This window comes from Phodopus roborovskii, unplaced genomic scaffold (genome assembly GCF_943737965.1).
Source record: "Phodopus roborovskii unplaced genomic scaffold, PHOROB, whole genome shotgun sequence".
NCBI lineage: Eukaryota > Metazoa > Chordata > Mammalia > Rodentia > Cricetidae > Phodopus > Phodopus roborovskii.
Window position 1 is genome coordinate 27,602,842 of NW_026126525.1, and position 19,659 is coordinate 27,622,500.

The 19,659-nt window shown below is 39.9% G+C and overlaps 1 protein-coding gene across 2 annotated transcripts in view; it reads left to right on the forward strand.

Moving 5' to 3' along the window:
- The window catches only part of Scfd2 (sec1 family domain containing 2), a 319,157-nt gene that overhangs the window by 61,724 nt on the left and 237,774 nt on the right, over nt 1-19,659 (forward strand). The window lies entirely within an intron of this gene.

Sequence of the window (19,659 nt, forward strand, 5' to 3'; positions counted from 1 at the left end):
AGATACACTTAATATGGCTAACATCTATGAACTTTCCATACAGGTACAATGTAATTTACCATTTTTTCATAATTACCCTTAGACCCTTTTAATTGAAGAAATAAAAGTAGAGATAAAATTTTTCCTAATCTGCTTCTTTTTCTCCCCTCTAGAGTTAGTCCTAGCTCTGTTTCTTGCTTTTTTTATTTTCTCCAAATATTTATTTTCTATGTAAATAATAGAGTATAGTAACATGAATAATAAAAGACCCAGAGATTGGTATTGGGGTTCAAGCTTCAAGCTGAAGGTCAGAAAAGCAAAGTATCTGGTCACTAGCTCTTACTATTATCTCAGACTAAATAGGCTGATCCTGCTGCCTCTCCTCAGCATGGCTGGAGAATGAATGACTGATACTCAGACCTTGCTCCTGTCTTATATACTACTCTTGAGTCCCGGGGTTAAAGGAGTGAGCTATGATTCCCTTTTTGGTAGCCCAGGGTGATCTTGGACTCAGAGATCCATCTGCTTTTCTCCTGAGTCCTGGGATTAAAGGTGTGTACTACTTTCTCCATTCCTCTATTACCCTCAGTGTATGTAGTAATACACATGCATACATACATGTATAGAAATCCCCTGGTATGTACCAGACTTCCATCCATGCTGCTGCCAGCCCCCAAGGGTACTCTCTCCATCTAGTTCTCTTCATAGTTAAGGCTGTGGCCAAGTCCCCACAGATGTTCACTGGCTCTCACTTCCCTGCTGACAGTTCCCTACTAAGAGCTTGCCTTTCTTTGCTGGAACTCAGACACCAGTCACTGTTCTGGCCCTGCTTCTAACTGGTACATGGTACTCCCCCACCCTCAGCTCTAGCCTCTATCCCAAGCTCCACTGATGTTTCAAGATGCAGCTTTGGTACTCCATGCCAGACCTCCACCATTGCCACTTCCTTGTTGAGATGTCCTTGTCTACTCAGGCTCTGAAACTCTGTTCAGGGATGTTGTGATCCCCAACATCTGGCCAGATCCCTTTTGATGACAGTAACCAGAGTGCCTGTGCATCTGCCTCCCTTTCTTCCCCAGAACCTCTCTCTGTTACAAGATGTCCTCTTCATCACCATGTTTATGCATATCAACACCTTCCTCACCTTGCTCAGGGTCTAGTACCCAGCATTGGGATGTTCCTCTTTCAATCTTTCACATGGATGTCCCTTCATCCCCCAACACATGCTAGGCCTAAACCCTGTACTCAGTTGATCTTATTAACACGCTGTAGCTCTAAAAGCCTGCACTGGGCTAACATTGTCTCTCCTGAGGGACATGTCTTCACCTCATAACTAGCTCTAAGCCACTGGGGCAACCTCTCTTGTGCTCCCTGCTATACCATGGGGGCAGACTCTGCTCCTATACACCAGTCATGTGTGCTAAGATTAGCCCCAGACCCCAATATGAAGTCAAGTATCTCAAAATAAGATTGGTAGAGATTTTCTCCTCAGAGTAATAATCATCTGTCAACTTACTACTGGCTCCCGAGGAAGCTTTAGAAAATAACTGTTTTACGTCATATCATTCATAATGAACCATTTGAGTCCTGCATTGTGTATTAGAATGTTAGATGTGGAAGTGGCACCAGTGGGCTTCTTTAGCAATTGGAGAATGAACAGACAGAGAGGAATGAAACATTGAACTTACCCAAGCTCTACTATGATTCTAGTTGTATATTGCTCTGGCTGGTGCTATGTGCTCAGGGTTTTTAGCCTGAGCAGATCTATAAACTAGCCATTGTAATTGCTTTTTGTTTATGAATATTCTTATTTTATATAGCACGCACACATCCATTACTGTAACAAGTCATAATGTATGTTGTGTCCTTTTACTTGGGTTAGAAAGCAGAGCATTTGAGTTTATCTTGAGCACAAAGGCAACATTTAGCTTTCCTTGAAAATTTGAGAAGTCTCAGCCAGAACTGAGAGTTGTTTACTTCTTTGGAAACATATTTCCACCACTGCCTTGCAGTACTCCATTCCTCAACCTCAGTGTTGACTTTATGGCCTAAGTCACAGAATAGAAAACCCTGGGGAAGAGAGAGTCTCCCATCTTGGAAAACTGGCTCATGGCACTCACTCTCCCCACTTAAGTGAAATTGGAGTCTGCTGTGAAGATGTCAGCTCAGGCTCTGGAATACAAATCTACTGAATCAGGCTTTTAATTAAGAAAGACAATTGTATGTATTCAAAAACAAACTCTCTGAGGGGAAAATAATCTCATATTTAGCAGTCGTAATTATATTTTAAAAAATTGGAGATAAAGGTCTTCATAACTCATTCTCTCCTTATCCCTAGGGTGTACAGCAGTGTTTTATATATTCAGCATATGGGTATGTTGTTGCCAAATAATTCTGTTTACAAACAGATTGAACCCAGACACACAGAGACTTGTGATGTGAATCTTGGATGTGATAACAAAGCAACTTTCTTTTCTTATCAAATTGTATTATTTTAAATTATTTTGTTTTCCAGTTTACAACTGGGACATTGGTTTTATAAAAAATTACTTTATTGTTTTATTTTCTATGTGTGGGTTTTTTGCCTTCATATATATGCCCATGGAATTGAGAAGAGGGGGTTGGATGATTTGTTGGTGCTGGGAATCGAACCCCAATCATGTGAAGGAGCAGCCAGTGCTCTTAACTGCGGAATCACTTCTCTAGCACCAAACTGATATTTTTATGTGTTAGATTTAACTGATGTATAAAAACAAAAAATGGTACCTATGCATAGAATAACATGATGTTTTCACATTTGTACATTGTAGAGTGTTCAGCTTAGATCAAATGTAGCTCTGATATTGTTTTTTATGATAAAAAAACTTTCAGGTCCTTCAACAGGTTCTTTGACATGTGTGGTCTGCTGCTGTTATTTAGAGCTGCCATGCTGGGCAGCAGCAGCAGCAGCAGCAGCAGCAGCAGCAGCAGCAGCAGCAGCAGCACATGCAGGGTTAGTCTCTTAAAGCAGAATCTAGATTTATTTTGCTTAGCATTAAGGATGTGGAATTTTCCATTTTTATAGTATAGCAAGAAAGTTTAGATAAGAAAGCAACACTGAAATACAAATGTAATATCTATTTCGTGTTGTTTTAGGACTGAATGAGATTACTGGCACACATCACTAAGCTCAGTGCTGGGTATATAGCAAGTGCTCAACAAGTAGAAATCATTGTCATTTGTTCTTTCAGATGAACAAAATGTTTAAAATGTCAACTTATTTTATGCAAGCAATGACCTTAATATATTCTCCCCTGCACTTTGTTTCCTAAATTAAAATTTATTGAAGAAAACTGAATGCCACTTAGAAAAATGTTGTATTTTAAAAGTTACTGTTTGATAATACTTAGCAGTATTTTCCTTTAAATCTGCAGTATATAGCTGATGTTTTTATGCTAATTGTCACCGGAAAAAGCTTTTATTGGGTGTAATATAATTTACGGTGGTTATAAAATGCTAGCAAGCTATGGAGTAGAGGAAACAGCTGTGTTTATACTTCCGATAGCACACACACTTTGTGTATATATATATATATATGTGTGTGTGTGTGTGTGTGTGTGTGTGCATATATATGTATTATCCTTCTTTTGCTGTTGCTTTATATAAAACCATCCAACTTGGAAAGCAGGTTTTAAATGAAAAAGTAAATGAGTTATAGATTAATTCAAGTTTATACAGGTATAATATTGCTGTAGTTTAAATTTTATCTGTGTTTGCAGTCAAAAAATATAAGCATATGAGTTTTAAAGTTACTAAAGTACTTTTTTAAGGGTAAGATTTGTTTTTTTAAAATCTATTAAATTTTAGATTACTCTTTCCAAAACAAATTACATTTAGTAAGCTAAATAGTAGTTAGTATGTCTGCTAGCCCTGTCACATTGGCAGCTTTACCATCTGAATTCCCTGATGCTTGTATTAGCTTTCAAACCACAAGATTGGCTGGGAAATATAATGGTCATTATCTCACTGTTCTTGATTGGCCATCGCTGTGGGAGGTCCTGTTTTATTATCCTTGTTTTCAGCCATTTATAATAATTAAGATTGAGATTTTCTGGGAAGACAGTCCTTCTTTGGCCAGTGGCCATGACAGTGGAGTCATTAGTACCACAGTGCTGTTGCCATTTGCAAACTGAGATGATAATATTTGAATCAAGACTAAGTAAAGTAGAAAACAATGATCCCTTAACTCAGGCCTGGGTGTTGTTCCAGAGAGGTAGGGATTCCTATAGGATTTTTTTTTTCTGAAGACAGTTGAAGAGTGTGCTTTCCACAAGAATGCACTGAAAACTAATCCCAGGGCTGGAGTAAGAGCACCTAATTGCTCTTCCCAGGGACCCAGGTTCTAACCCAGTGCCCACATGGTAGAGCACAACTGCCTGTGTCTCCAGTCCTAGGGGATTTGACTCTCTTTTCTGGCCTCCACAGGCATTGAATGCATGTGGTATGCAGACATACATGCAGGCAGGACACCCATACACATAAAAATAGTGCATTAATAAAATGATCTTTAAAAAAGAAAGGAAATAATCCCAGAGAGAAGAAACAAAGATGCTCCCTGCCTCCGCATCCCCACGTGATCTCCTAGTGACAGTGGTGTTTCACCTTATTGGCAAATTTGGGTGACCCACTGGATTTAGTCTCACCTTTTCCTCTGGCAACAACAGTGTTTTGTGTTCCTCTCCAAGATAAGGGTCTGCTCTCATGGATGGCTGGCTGCTTCCTTCTCTCTTCTCTGGAGCTGGCTGTCTGTGTTCGGCTGCTGCCTTGCCCCGTACATTCATTGGTGACCCAAGTTCCAGTACTGTGTACCAAGTGCACAGGGTTTCTAGCTTTGACCTTCTGCCACCAAGGCTGACCCTTAACTGTGTATTTATACGGTGTACACGTATGTCTTCCTGTGACATGAAATTTACTTCTCCAGATTGATGATGTTTAAGATGTTTTCAAAGTCCTGATGAATAGTATTAGGAATTAAAGAGATCTAGGTAGCTTAACATATGGAATCCTCAAGTGGTCATATAATGACACTCTTGATGATTAACATGACCTCTGACCTTTTTTCCTTCAATTTAGAACACTTGGTTTGGTGGGAGGCACTGTCTTGCTTATAAGTAGGAGAATGAATAAACTTTAAAACTGAGTAACTAAAAAATGTTTTTTCTCCATCACTCCCTCATCTCTCCAGGAAGCCCTTGACATCTAGCTCTTTGCCAAGAGACTTGATGCTTCTGAATCATAGAAAGAAAAACCAACCTAAAAAGCTGCTCCCCAAAAAATTGTTTCATTCTGTGTAATAACTGTTTGTTGAGTTAAATGCAGTTTGCAGACAGGGAATCTGTGAAACAGGAAACCCATGTGGCTTCTTGACTGTATACTCCTCACTCTGTAGGAGGCATTAGAGGTCAGTGTTAGCAGCAGTGTAGTAGTATCTATAGGGACACAGGTCTGAACAGGATTTCACAGGCTAGTTCTGTGTCACAATGCTGGGTTAATAGCCCTCTGCAATAAAAACAAGTCCTAGATTCCAGCCAACCCATCTTTTAAGTTAAAAAAAAAAAAAGAATGCATTTCTTTTTGCAATTACAGAGTAGTATTCAGTTAACAGAAGGATTATCTTCAATAAGCTGCATCAGAGACAACTGAAGATGAAAAGAAAAGTCCAAAACAAAACAAAAAAGCTATTGTCCCCATATATAACTAGTTTGTGCTATGCACCAACAAGAACCTGCTTTAAATTTCCATGCCAATTTACAACCTTCAGACCGTATCATGCAAAGTTAGTGGCTATTGAAAATACCACCAGGACAGGGCTTTCTAAAGACACATTCGGTAGTATGTTAACTATATAAACAAAGACACTGTACAGTTTAAAAGCAAATCTTACACAGTCTTACATTTCGTTTTTTTTCCTTTAAAAGTGATTTGTGTACAGGGGGGTTAAACACTATATATATACATATATATATATATATATATATATATATATATATATATAATGTTAGAACCAACTTCATCATTATCTTCCTCTTCTTTATCCTCTTCATATCCCTCCTCATCCTCTTCCTTCTTTTCCTTGCTCTTTTCTGCCTTGACCACCCCCTTTTTCACTGCATTGGGTTTCCCTTTAGCTCTGTAAACTGCAATATCCTTTTCTTCCTTCTCCTTTTGCTTGGCAGCCTTCTTTTTGTAGGGCTGCTTGTCATCTGTGGCAGTGTTAATTCCACATCTCTTCCAGTTTGTTTGAAGCATCACAAGAGGACAAGCCAGGGTGTGCTTCTATGATTTTTGGGCGATACTCAAAACCGAACAAGAAGAAGGCTGAAGAAGGCCTCTTGGGTGCATAGGTGTCCTTGAACTTCTTTTTGGTCTCCCCTTCGGGTGGAGGATGTAGGTTTTCATTTCTCTTTCATAACTAGCCTTGTTAGCCTTTGCCATGTCTTCCGTTTTCCCTTTTCTTTAGCAGACACCTTTTTGAGCACTTCTTGGAGAACTCTGAGAAGCTGACAGAAGCATCTGGATGCTGCATATGAGGACATTTTGCCTCTAGGCTTCTTAGGATCTCCTTTGCCCATGTTTAGTTGATTTTTGTCCACGAAGCACAGAGTTGCCCAGTGCCCAACCGGCTTGAGCTTGCCTTGGTGCTGTCTCTATGGAGCTCAATGTACTGTAGTGGCTGTGAGAGCAGGAGCCAGACACAGCCTCCTTACTATCTCAGCTCTATCAGTCAACCCGTTTTTAAATGAATTTTATGAACCGATTTGAACTAATTGTGTACCGAAGAATGAATAAGTTATGAGTTTGACCATGATCTCACTGCTAGTGTATATGGGAGCTAAGTTGCAAGCCAGTCTGATTGATGCTGAAACCCTTTTTAACTATGTATTCCTGGAGCATTTGTACTGGGGTAAGATATCAGAATGACTGTTGATCCCTATTCCTTGCTTCCTTCTACACTTCTCAAGTATGAGGAGAGGAAGTTGTCAGAATATGATAGTCTATGTAACCTGGTACTAAAATAATTAGTTTATACTGTCAATAATTTTCTCTGTTAATATTAGGATCACTAAACTCCAACATTTCTGACTAATTTTTCTTTGATACACGATGTATGGTGTGTGTGTGTGTGTTGTGTGTGTGCTTGCGTGCGTGCGCACGCTTGAGTGTTTCCTCTGTCAACCACCTTACTTTTGGTAACACTGTCACTGAACCTGGAACTCATCATTTTGGCTAGGCTGGCTGGTCAGAGAACCTGCTAGGATCAACCTATCTCTCTGTCTTTCAGGTCTGGGTTACAGACCTCTGTCACCACATCTGGCTTTACAGGGCTCTGTGATCTGAGTCAAGTCATTGTGCTTGTATAGCAAGCACTTTACCCATGAAGCTGTCTCTTCACCTCCTTCACTTACGCTTTTACCTTAGGGTTTATTCCTTACCAAGCCTTTGATTGGACCTCATGAGATGTAACACATTTGACCATCAAGATATTAATCATCTCAAGTTCACCTGTTTTTACAGAATATTTCATTTCAGTGCTCTTCTTTCCAAGCATATCAACTCATTAAGGCATTATAATTTTAAATAACGAGGGAAGAGGGATAGGAAGAGAGAGAGATAAAAATCTTAAATAAGAAACCATGCCCAGTAACTTCGTGTTCTTTGGTTGAGCTTGGAGGTATTGCCAGGTTAGGAGCAGGTGAATCTGTGCCAAGTGCCTGATTAAAAAGGGACTCAGGATGTAGGTCATGTAAACTATTACTCTTAAACTGGGCTTGTCTCTAAAGTGATGATATCATGTGTTATTCCAGCTGGAAGCCAGAGTTAGTAATCAGGCAAAGTTAATTTAAGACTGACAATTTTGTTAGTGTGTTATGGGTCTACCAAAAATGTTGGAAATATAGTCTTTATTCCAGTAGTTGTAGGTGGGTCTTCTTTTGGTGAAAAACAAGAGTAGCATAGCCCTTCTGGTTCCAGAAGAGGAAATAATTTTGTGTGTCTCATTACAATGAACCTTTTGTCCTCAGCCTTTGCTCCTAGTGCCACGCTGGCTACACCAGAGATGGATAAGATTATTATTTTCTTCTCCCATGTTATGTGTCTATAAGGTTTTAGGAGTGCTATGAATCCAATTCAATGTCTTGCACATACTAGGCAACAACTTTACTACTGGGCCACACTCTTAGCCCTAACATATCAATGTCTATGAATGAAAGGAAGTAACACTGTGTAATGGTGTTTCTTTTGACATTATCTTCCCTTAGAGAAAATGTCTTGCTTACATCCATTTATAGAACATTTAGATATAATTTACAGGCATGGTTTTAAAATATTATTTAATCTTTGAAAGTTTTATGTATTTACATACTATATTGATCATATCCATGTTATCATTCTCCTGTTGGTATGGGTAGCCTTTAGCCCATCTCCCTTTGAGAGTCATGTATTTTTTTCTAGACAGGGTTTCCCTGTGTAGCTTTGGAGCCTGCCCTGAAACTCACTCTGTAGACCAGGCTGGCCTTGAACTCACAGAGATCCACCTGCCTCTGCCTCCCAAGTGCTGGGATTAAAGGCGTGTGCCACCAGCGCCTGGCTGAGTCATGTATTTTTTGTGTTGTTGTCAATTACTGTTGCCCATATGTACATCCACTGGGGCATGGACAACCTACCAGCAGCCACATCCTCAAAGGATAACTCTCCCTCCTATAGCAGCCATCAATGGCCAGTGCCTCCTCTGGCCAGGGTGGAGCCCCAGGGAACTCTCCCAATATGTGCTGGTTTGATCTTGTGCAAGTTACCCTGGCTGCTGTGAGTTTGTGAGCACAACAGCTATGCTAGGAGCAGGAGTCAGCATTGCACGGCACTCCTACTAACTCTTGGGTCTTAACATTGTTTTATCCCATCTTGCAAGAAGTTCCCTCAGCCCTGGATGGGGGAAAGTTATATGGATGACCATGCACAGCTAAGCACTCAGGGTTATTTATACTTGGCACTTTGATCAATTATGAGTCCTTGCATTAACAGCTACTCACTGCTAAAGCAGCTTTATTGACCAAAGTTGAGAGAGGTTAAAAAAAATGAGTATAAATATAAATATTTAGAATACAATTTGACATGACCATTTCACAAAAGAACAACAGTAGACTGCTCCTATGGCTTATGATCTCCCTAGTCATTTGCTTCTCATGAGGTTTAGTGTTGTGGAATTAAAAAGTGTTGCACTTATTTGTGCTATGAAATATTTGTTTAATGGTACAAAGACGTGTTACATTTATTTGATTGAATAAAATTAACCTGGGGGTAGGAGGTTGGGTCAGCAGAAAGAAATAGGGAGGAACCACGTGTAGCTAGGGTTCTTACGTGGGGGCTGAGCAGGACACTCTGTTTTTCTGAGATGTGAGTTAGGAGAGAAGGCTAGCTACTTGCTATTCAGCCTCTTTGAGCAAGCTGAATTTTCACCTCAGCCTTTGAATCCTGACTTCTATAGAGGAATAGAGATCTAGATAAAAATTTCCTTAAATGTCTGTGATAGAGCTAGTGCCTGAGGGAACAGAATTCCTGCCTGGCTATGGCAGTGCACAACTGCTACTAGTTGCAATTGCTGATTAGGACAGCAGTTGCTTAAGTGGCAGCTACTGAATTTAATGAGAAAACAACAACAACAACAGTTTAGAGTAGCAGATAAATTGATTCTGTGGAACAGCCTCATATCTAATCAGAAAGCAGTTGGTTGTTCCACAACTGTTGTGCCAATGTTGTACCAATGGGCATACAAGGTCATTGGCATCTTTTCTGTTCCATTAGTCTGCATAACACATACGAGCATTATGTAAACTATCCAGTGGGGAGAAAGTTTCCTGGTCAATTTGAGATTGATTTCTGGGTCCTGCATCCAAAGTAAGTTGTGTCTTTAGCAATAGGATGTTGTCATCCAATTATGGTGGGCAACCAAGAGCAATGACAATAGCTTGTGTTGTTTTGATTGCCTCTGAGGCCTTGTAGGGAGAGATCCTGTACCTAGCACTGAGATTTTTCACCTAATAATCCATTTCTTCTGGGAGTAGCATTGTTTTTCCATCCAAGGAACTTCTGCACAACTCAAAAAGTAGGTATAGAACTACTGTATAACTCATAGCTTGCGTGTGTGCACGCACGCACGCACACACACACACACACACACACACACACTTTTTTAACAACTAGCTTTGGCTAACTCACCTGCCCAATTGCTGTATCTCCACTTAAACTTTTTAACCTTATGTACATCCCCCTCTCCTTTCATGTCACCTGTGTTCTACTTTTCCCTCTCATATTTTTCTTTTCATGCAGTCTTTATTTAGGGTACACTTTGGCCAGTACCTCAGATCCCCCTTCTGCACCTCATGTGTTCTTGAACTTTTCCATCCCCAGTCTTTCCTCTTTCTAGTTTGATTCACCTTTGTGTTGTTGTTCCTGTCCCTTCAAGACCTCCACCCCTCATGCCTCATTTCAGGTTCTATCTGTACTCCAGGTTAAACATACAAAAGATTCAAAGCTATAATTCATGTATGAAAGAACGTGTCTTGTTTTTCTGGACCTGGGTGACTTCACTCAGAATAATTTTGTTCAGTTCCATCCATTCACCTGAAAATTTCATTTTTCTTTCCATTGTGTATATGTATTTGTATCACATATTTATGTTAATGAACATCTTAATTGATTTCATTTCCTAGCTATTGTGGCCTGAGCCACAGTGAGCATGGTTGTGCAAGTATCTCTGAAGTAAGATATAAAGTGTGTGGTGGTTTGAAAGAAAATTGCCACCAAAGGGAGCGGCACTATTAGGAGGCATGGCTTTGTTGGAGTAGGTGTGGCCTTGTTGGAGGAAGTGTGTCACTGTGGCAGTGGACTTTGAGGTTTCATATATGCTGAAGTCATACCCAGGGAGACAGACCACTTCCTGTTGCCTGCACAAGATATAGGACTCTCAGCTATGTCTCCAGTACTGTGTCTTCCTGCACACCACCATGTCCTACCATGGTGATAATGGACTGAACCTCTGAACTATAGGGCAACCAATTAAATGGTTTCCTTATAACAGTTGCCATGGTCATGGGGTCTCTTCACAGCAATAGAACACTGACTAATACAAAGTGTTGGGGTGTATGCCTAGGAGTGAAGTAGCTGGATCATATAATTGTTCTGTTTCTACTTTTTAAGAACCTCTAGACTGATTTCCAAAGTGGCTGCATAGTTTACACTCCCAGAAGCTGTGTATAAGGGTTCATCTTTCCCCATATCCATGCCACTATTTGTTGTCATTTATATTCCTGATCTTGGCCATTCTGACTGCAGTAGACGGAATTGTAAAATAGTTTTAATCTTCATTTTCCTAAAGTATGCTGAATATGTCTATTCAGCTGGTTATTTTTACTTTTTGTTTTGAAAACTTTTCTTTTAGTCCCATAGCTCATTTTTAATTGGTTTGTTTGTTTTCTTGATGTATAGGTTTATATGTTCTTTGTGCATTCTAGATCCTAATCTCCTATCTAATGGACAGCTGGTAAAGATCTTTACCGTTTTGTGGGCTACCTCTTCATTCTATTGACAGTTACCTTTGCTGTGCAAATACTTTGAATTTCATGAGCTCCTATTGAATTGTTGGTTTTACTTCTTGTGTTCTGGGAATCATATTCAATGTCCATACTTGTGCTTTTAAGTTGAAGCATACTCCCTACTTTATCCTCTAGTAGTTTGAGACTATTTGACTTATGTTGAGTTCTTTGATCCATTTGCAGTTGAGTTGTGTGCATGAAGAGTAATAAGGGTCTAGTTTCATTTTTCTGCATGCTGAAATCAAGGTTTTCTAGCACCTTTTGTTGAAGGTGCTATCTTTTCTTCAGTGTATATTTTTGGTGTCTTTGTCAAACAATAGGGAACTGTATTTTTCTGTACTATCATCTGGGTCCTCCCTTCTATCTAACCATGTGTTTGTATTTGTGCAGTGCTGTGCTGTTTCTAATACTATGGCTCTGTGGTATATTTTGAAATAAGGTATGGTGATTCCTCGAGTCACCTGTTGTTGTCCTTCTTCTTTTCTGCATGCACCACTACACCATCATGCTTTTTAGAAACATTTAATTTGATCTCATTTATGTGGGTGAGTATTTTGCCTGTATGCTGTGTGCCCACAGAGGCACACAAAAGATGCTGTCAGATCTCCTGGATTAGAGTTACAGATGATTGTGAGCTACTTTTGTTTGCTGGGAATGAAACCTGGTTCCCAGTAGCCCAGAACATTCTTTATACTCAAGATTGTATTGGCTGTCCTTGGTTGTTGCTTTGTCTGTTACCATATAAAATTTGATGTTATTTTTTTCTATGTCTGTGAATGGACCTGGAATTTTGATTCAGAATGCATTGCATTGTACATTGTTTTTGGTAGGATGGCCATTGTCACCTTATTATTTCCTTCAACCAATGAGCATGGAGAGTCTATCTTTTAGTGTCTCCTTCACTTTCTTTCTTTGATGACTTAAAAGTTTTTGTTGTAGAGGTCTTTTGTTTGCTTTCATATGTAGTCATCTCTCTCTCTTTCCCTCTCCCTCTGTCCCTCCCTCCTTCCCCCTCTCTCTATTCTCTCTTTGTGTGTGTCTGTGTGCATGCACATGCATTCATGCCTGCATATCTCCTGTGATGAGGTTGTCCCCCTGATACCTTTTTAGGTGTATCTGCCATCAATATAGGAAAGGTGGTGATATTTTTTACATGTTATTTTGTATGCTGAAGCCATGTCACTATGGAAGCTTAAGTGTCAACTGGCCGAATATCTAGAACATTCTGCCTTACCAATTCTGAAAGTGCTGGAGGGTAGCTTAACTAACATTGAATCTGAGACTAGCTAGCTAGATTGGACATCCATGTAGATTTCTCTTCTGTTTTCTGTTTTTTCCTATCCCCAAAGGGCTGGAATTAGAGGTGTGCTGTTCCACTTGCCCAACATTTTCCATGGGTTGTAGAGATCCAAACTCCAGTCTTCCAGTCCTCTTACTTGCATCCTGAGTGTTTTAACTGCTGAGTCCTGTACCAGGCCTTTTTAAAAAAAGTCACAACAAGCTCCCAAAACCATGACACAGAGACTTCTTTTTAGTTCTGAATGCTCAGCCTAGCTTAGGTTCATTTCTGGCTAGTTTTTTTTTTTTTTTTTTTTAACCTTGGGGCTTTTTTATTTCTATCTGGCTGGTGGCTACTGGCTTCTGGCCCTGAACATCTCCCTCATTCTCTCTTCTTTATCTCTCTTCTCTCTCATTCCTAGATTTCTCCTCCTCCTTATTCTCTCTGCTCACCAGCCCTGCCTGTCCTTTGTCTGCCTAGCTATTAGTCATTCAGCTCTTTATTAGATCAATCAGGTGCCTTAGGCAGGCAAGGTGAAACTGTGTGTATGTATGCTACATGTGTACATGTACCTATGGAGGCCAGAAGAGGCTGTTAGATTCCCTGGATCTGGAGTTATAGGTACTCTAGAGCTGGAGGTAAAGGCAGCTATGAGTCAACTGATATGGATGCTTGGAACTGAATTAAGGTGCTCTGGAAGAGTATCAAGCACTCTTAACTTGGGCCATCCAGCTCTTAAAGACATAATTTTGACTAGGCTATCCAACTATCCAAAAGGCTTTCCACAAGCAACTGACACTTAAGCCATATTTTGAAGGAAGGGTGAGGGAGTTGATTGGTGAGGCTGGGAACTACATACCCAATAATGTATGACACATCCTGGGGATCTTTTATTGGGATATTGGGTACACATTTGTGGAGAAAGGGATGACATTTGGGGTGGAAGGATGACATTCAAGAAATGACCCGGACACAGAGTGCACAGGCTTTGGTGACTAATTTGCTGCAGCAGAGCTAAGGTGAGCTGCTTCACTGTCCCGGCTCAAGCAGTCTCTGTCTCTTCCTAAGTCAGTTCCCTTTCAGTGTCCACAGGAACTTTGTTTTAATTCAGACCAATGAACTACAGATGGGTAAATTTCTTTTCAAAGTAAAATTTTCAAAAATGAAAGATTTGTAGAAAGCAACTGACCAAGTCATATTTCTAGTTTTAAATAGTGATTTATGTATTTTTTCCCCAAGAAAGTCAACAGCACCAAACATTTGTTAGTCATCTCAGTGTTACTGCTGCCTGCTGCTCTTATTAGCTCCATTCTTTTTGTCCCAGAGCAGTCGTGTGCTTGTGCCATATGGGCTTCACATCTGGCGACCAGTCTGTGTTCTTTTGGGGGGTGGGACCCAAAACTCCCTTTGAGGAACAGCATAGAAACATTTCTGCAGAATCCAGTACTGCCCTTGTCTGCAAATATAGGGCCCCAAATTAAAGGCATAGCACTGAAGTTATATTCCACTTCAGAGCTCATGGTAACTAAACAAGACACAGTACAAATTAGGGCTTTAAACTATTGGGCCCAGTTTTCTCCCAGTACATTGCTCTCAATGATATCTCTTTGATGTCTTGACATATCTCTGAAATCATGATTAAATATGGTAACCAGAACTAGTTCTGACTTGCACTGGGAAAGTCATTTGGAATCAATACTAAAAGGGAAATGCTGCTTGGAATCACTCTTTTAGTTTTAATGAATTTAAGTGGTGTTGAAGTTTCAAGTCTTTTTTCCCCCTCACTTCCCCCAGAACTGTCATTAGAAAAGTTATCATGATCTGTTATTAAACTAAATATACACTTCAAATAGAACAAATGTTTGTCACTCAATGTTTTTCAGATTTATCATAGACATCCATGGTCCCATTTGTAAAAAATGACAAACTTTTTGGCAAGCACTCTTAGCAGTCTGTTTGCAGTCATTTAAAAAGAATTTTTTCAATCAAAGCTTTGAAGAACTTCAGAGCACATACATGTTTCTCAGCAGGTGCTGAATATTGTCTTGGTGATTTAAATACAATTATGTGTTCCAATACTAAGATTTTTATTCTTAACCCCAGTCATTGTTGCTTCTCTCCCTGTTTTAGAATACAATTACTAATTATATCAGTTTCTATATGAAAGACACAGAGGGACTAAAGGGAACCATACACTCCAGATGATATGGTTGTGTTGGAACATATTTTCCAAATGTTACACGGTGTGAAAAGCTGCTTTAGTAATGAGCCTGATGGGAAAACAACATGGCCAGGGAACTCATTGCTGTTGGAATTTGACTCTTTCAAAGTAATGTCAGGTACATAGGGAACAAAAGGATGCAGCACACACAATCACTTCCACCTGTTACTAAGCAGTTTTCATTGTTATTCCTCTGATGCCTTTTTCGGGAGCCTCCCCAGTGTGTGGTAGTATCTAAGGCCTGGAAAGATCACCAGCCTTCTAGCTCCTCCTCTCATTGCCATCTACCAGCAAAACCAGTCTGTTCTTACTTTCATCTCCTTTGCTTCCTGGAAATGCATTTTAGTCGTACCTGGATTGTTCTCTCCTGATATAGTGTGTCTTGATTTGAAATGTTTATGTGTAGTTGGGTGGGGATGACAATCACCGCAATAACAACAGGAACTTAACCTCAAGTCTAGAGAATAGTCATTGGATGGGATTCCCATCATGACCCACCTTTGGAGGGGTAAGAGGTGAAGAGATACAGCCACTTAGATTGCCGTAGCATTGCTGTGACAGGATTACTAGCCAGTTTTTCTAATTGATAAGAGTTATACAGAGGGTCTGGGGATATGGGTACATTGGTACACTTTCTGCCTTGCAAGAATGAAACCTGAGTTGGTAACCAGAACCCACTAAAAGCTCTGTAGCGTCAGCACAGGGTGGGGAGAGATAAACAAATTGCTGGAGCTTTTTAGTTAGCCAGCCTAAACAGCTGCTAAGCTCTAGGTTCAATAGACAAGGACTCTGACCATTAAGAGTTGTGCGCATGTGTGCATCTATGTCTCTACCTTAATTTTTGAGAGGGTGTCTTACTGAAACTGGAGCTTTTGTATTTACCTAGGCTGGCTGGCCAGTAAGCCCAGGGATTCATCTGTTTCTGTGTGCGTTGCACCTGGCTTTTTTTGTTTTACATGTGTGCTAGAGATATGAACTCAGGTCCTCATGTTTGCTCTGCACGCACTTGCACTTTACCAACTGAGTCATATCCCCACCCTCTTGAATATTATCTTCAATTGTTAAATACTTTTTTTTTTTTTTTGGTTTTGTTTTTTTCAAGACCACCAATGCCTGGCTCAATTGTTAAATACTTTTATCCATAGTTTTTCTTTAATGAAGTAAGATATTGTTTCCTTCCTTCTTTTCTTGAGGACAGTCAGAATGGTCAGAATTATCTCCATGGAGAGCTGCTTGACCTTTAAAACCATTCCCATTTGTGGAATCAAGGTTGCTTTGTGTGCTTTTAGGTAAGGGCCATATGCTGTAGAGATTTGATCATTGCAGTGACTGCTCTCTGTTTTGCTCCTCAGCTGCCTCCCACCTTCTTATTAGCCAGTATGTTAATAATAACTAGACTTCTCTATCGTTGAAATGAGCTTCTTGATATCATTTCAATGAGTTCCTACTAATCCCTTCACAGGAAACTTTATGGAAAGGATAGTTAAAGTGTTTCATGTACTCTAGCATGTAATTTAAGTCAGAAATTAAATAGTTTTCTGCAGAGTATATTTATTTTCTCAGAGGGATTTCTCTTCTCCTGATTCCTTGGCAGCAGAGTCAATCAGAACTGGCACCTTCGGGGTCCTCTTTATGCGTGTGAAGGCTTCCTTTTGGGCTCCAAACTGTTAATATATTGGATTATTGTCAGTGAGGTATTATTAATGTACAAAGTATAGAAGACCACATTTGCATATGAATATATATGATCCAAATAACACAAAACCTAGCCACATTTCAAATAAGACTATTCCTTGTGTTTTTGATGAGTTATTAGAAAATTTTAACACACAGGCACACAGAAAAGCTCATGACAATGACATTGAGCACCCATTGTGTGACTGGTAATCACTGTCCCATGTGGTTGGGATAGAATAGTGTTAGAGAGTTTCTGCCCCCACAGGACTTAAAATCTGAGCAAGGAAACAGACTGTAGATGAACCCACAAATATGTAAATTGTGTCATAGGAATAAAGGACACATGGTAATTAACTTGGAGGCTTTATTGTTTGGTGCCCTTACTGGACTAGCTCCTATAACACCTGATGCCTTTGGTGAGAATTGCAATGATGGAAGGCAAAGCTGGAAGGAACAATGAGCAAGGGTGGGAAGCATTATTCAGACTTTTTGTCACATTGACAAAATACTCAAGAAAGTAACTTTCAGGGAGGGAAGACTTGTTGACGGTTTCAGAGAGGTCAGTCTAGAGTCATGTGGCCCTGTGCATTTAGGGTAGGAACACATAACAGAGATGGTTCTTCATCTTGTGATAGGGAGGGAGGAGAGGTGTGGGTGGGGGAGAGGAGCAAAGAGGGAGAGTACGCGATAACCAAGATAGAGTCCCCAAGGGTACTCAGTGCTATACTTTTTCCAGCTAGTGACTAACCTCCAAAGTTCTCACAATTCCCCCAAATAGTACCCTAGCTGGGGAGGGAGCCTTTAAAACATAATCTTTTTTGAGGGACACTTTATATCCAGACTGTAATTTATGGTAGAATTTGGATAACATATTTCTGAAGAAATGACCTTTGAGTGAAGATCTGAATGCAAGGAGGGAGTGGGACATAAGAGCTCTAAGTAGAGGCATCAGAAAGGCAAGGGGCTGTAGCAGATAGGAGGCTCTCACTATTGTTGAGTGTTGAACTGGGGAGATGTGCCCAGCTGTGTGGTGGTGGCGTAGTTTGACAAATTGAGGACTTGTAGGCTGTAGTAGAGATGGTGCTGATTGTGGTTGCAGTGGTAAAAATCACTACTATTGTCATTTATATTTTGTTCTTAGTATATATTAAAATAATAGTAAGCAGTGGAGATCATATGAATTCTTAGTTTAATGAATAGGGAAGTCTGAAGAACTCTGGTCTAAAGTCTCTCCAGGACTTTTTATGATGTTATCTGACTGTACATCCTGATTCTTTAGCCGGAATCAGTATGAAACTTTTGTGTATGGACTTAAGTTTTCCTTTTTTTCCCTTTTTCTTTTTTTTCTGTTAGCAGGGGCCTGGCTGAAAGAAGGTAGGGCTTTGGAGTCTGGTTTTAATTTCAAACCTCTCTTTGTCAAATGCCACATTTCTGAAGGAGAATGAATTAACTCTGAGGCAGATTTTTTTTTCTTTCTCTATTCCATAGAAGGCTTTGGAGTTTTTATTTTGGCACTGTACTTCTCCAGGGGACTTTTTTTTCTTATACACCTGCAGCAATAAAACATAAAAGCTAGTGATCTTGAGTTCTATCTTCACTAATCTCTTTCTGCTTATGCTTGAGACAGCCACATCTAGAGTTTTATATGAAGTTGGGCTGTCTTTAGATGTCAACTCCATAAAAGAAAAGGGTGCATTTTGCACAAAGCCTACTAAATAATTTTCGTGTAATCACCATGGCTGGAAAGATTTTATTGGGACCATGTGTGTTTACACACGCCTCATTTATCATTATTACTGAAGTGTTTCCATATTTTAATAACTAGAGAAGTCATGATGATATACATAGTCTGAGCACATGCCTCGGTCACCTGTCTACCTGCACCACTTGAACTAGTTTTCTCCTGTGTGTAGAATTGTTTTGTTTTTATTTTTTTAATCAATTCTTCTCCCTCCCCCCTCCTTTCTCCCTTTCCTCCTCCTCCTTCTATTTTTTTAATGTGTACAGACATTTTGCCTACGTGTATGTCTGTGCAACATGTGTGTGCTTGAACTCACAAAAGCCAGAAAAGGGTGTCAGGGCCTCTAGAACTGGAATTGTAGACAGTTACAAGATGCCATGTTAGTGCTGGGAATTGGGCCCAAGACCTTTGGAAAAGTAGCCAGTGCTCCTAATTGTTGAGGTATTTCTCCAACCCCTATTTTCTTTCTTTTATTTTTGAGACAAGTGTCTCCCCATATATCCCCGGGTGGACAGGATAAAAGTCACTATGTAAAGGAGGCTGCCTCAAACTCACAGAAGTCCACCTGCCTTTGAGAGTGATGAAAGTAAAGATGTTTGTCACACCTGACTTAACTCCATTTTCTAACAAGACAGAACAAGTAAATATGCCTCCTGAAGATTACTGATGGGGTCTTTGTGAATTGTTACGTCCACCTGGGAAGCAGAATTTTATCCATTGCCTTTCATTTTAAAACTACAATCATGTCAGAAAAAAGATGATTCCAGGTGCTTGTTAAAAATAACTACCCTAAAACTCCATTTATAATATGAACAGTTCTTTCTTCCTATATTTTAATGTTAGTCATTTGTCTGTAATTCTAATCGCTCTCTATCTTCCTATTCCTTCCCCCAGCACTTTATTGTGCCTTTTTCTCTCCCTGTATTTTCTCTACTTATTGAACACTCACCCTGTCCTGGACTGTATTCTTGGTTTGGGATGTGAGATGCGCAAATAATTATTATCAGTTAGTTATTTTCATTGTGATTGTAACAGCCTGGGTGTGCTAGAGGTAACACGGAGAAATGAACTTCCTACCTTGTGTTGTTTGACCACACATTTTTTCTATGCCTTGATGGCTTGTCATCACCCTTCC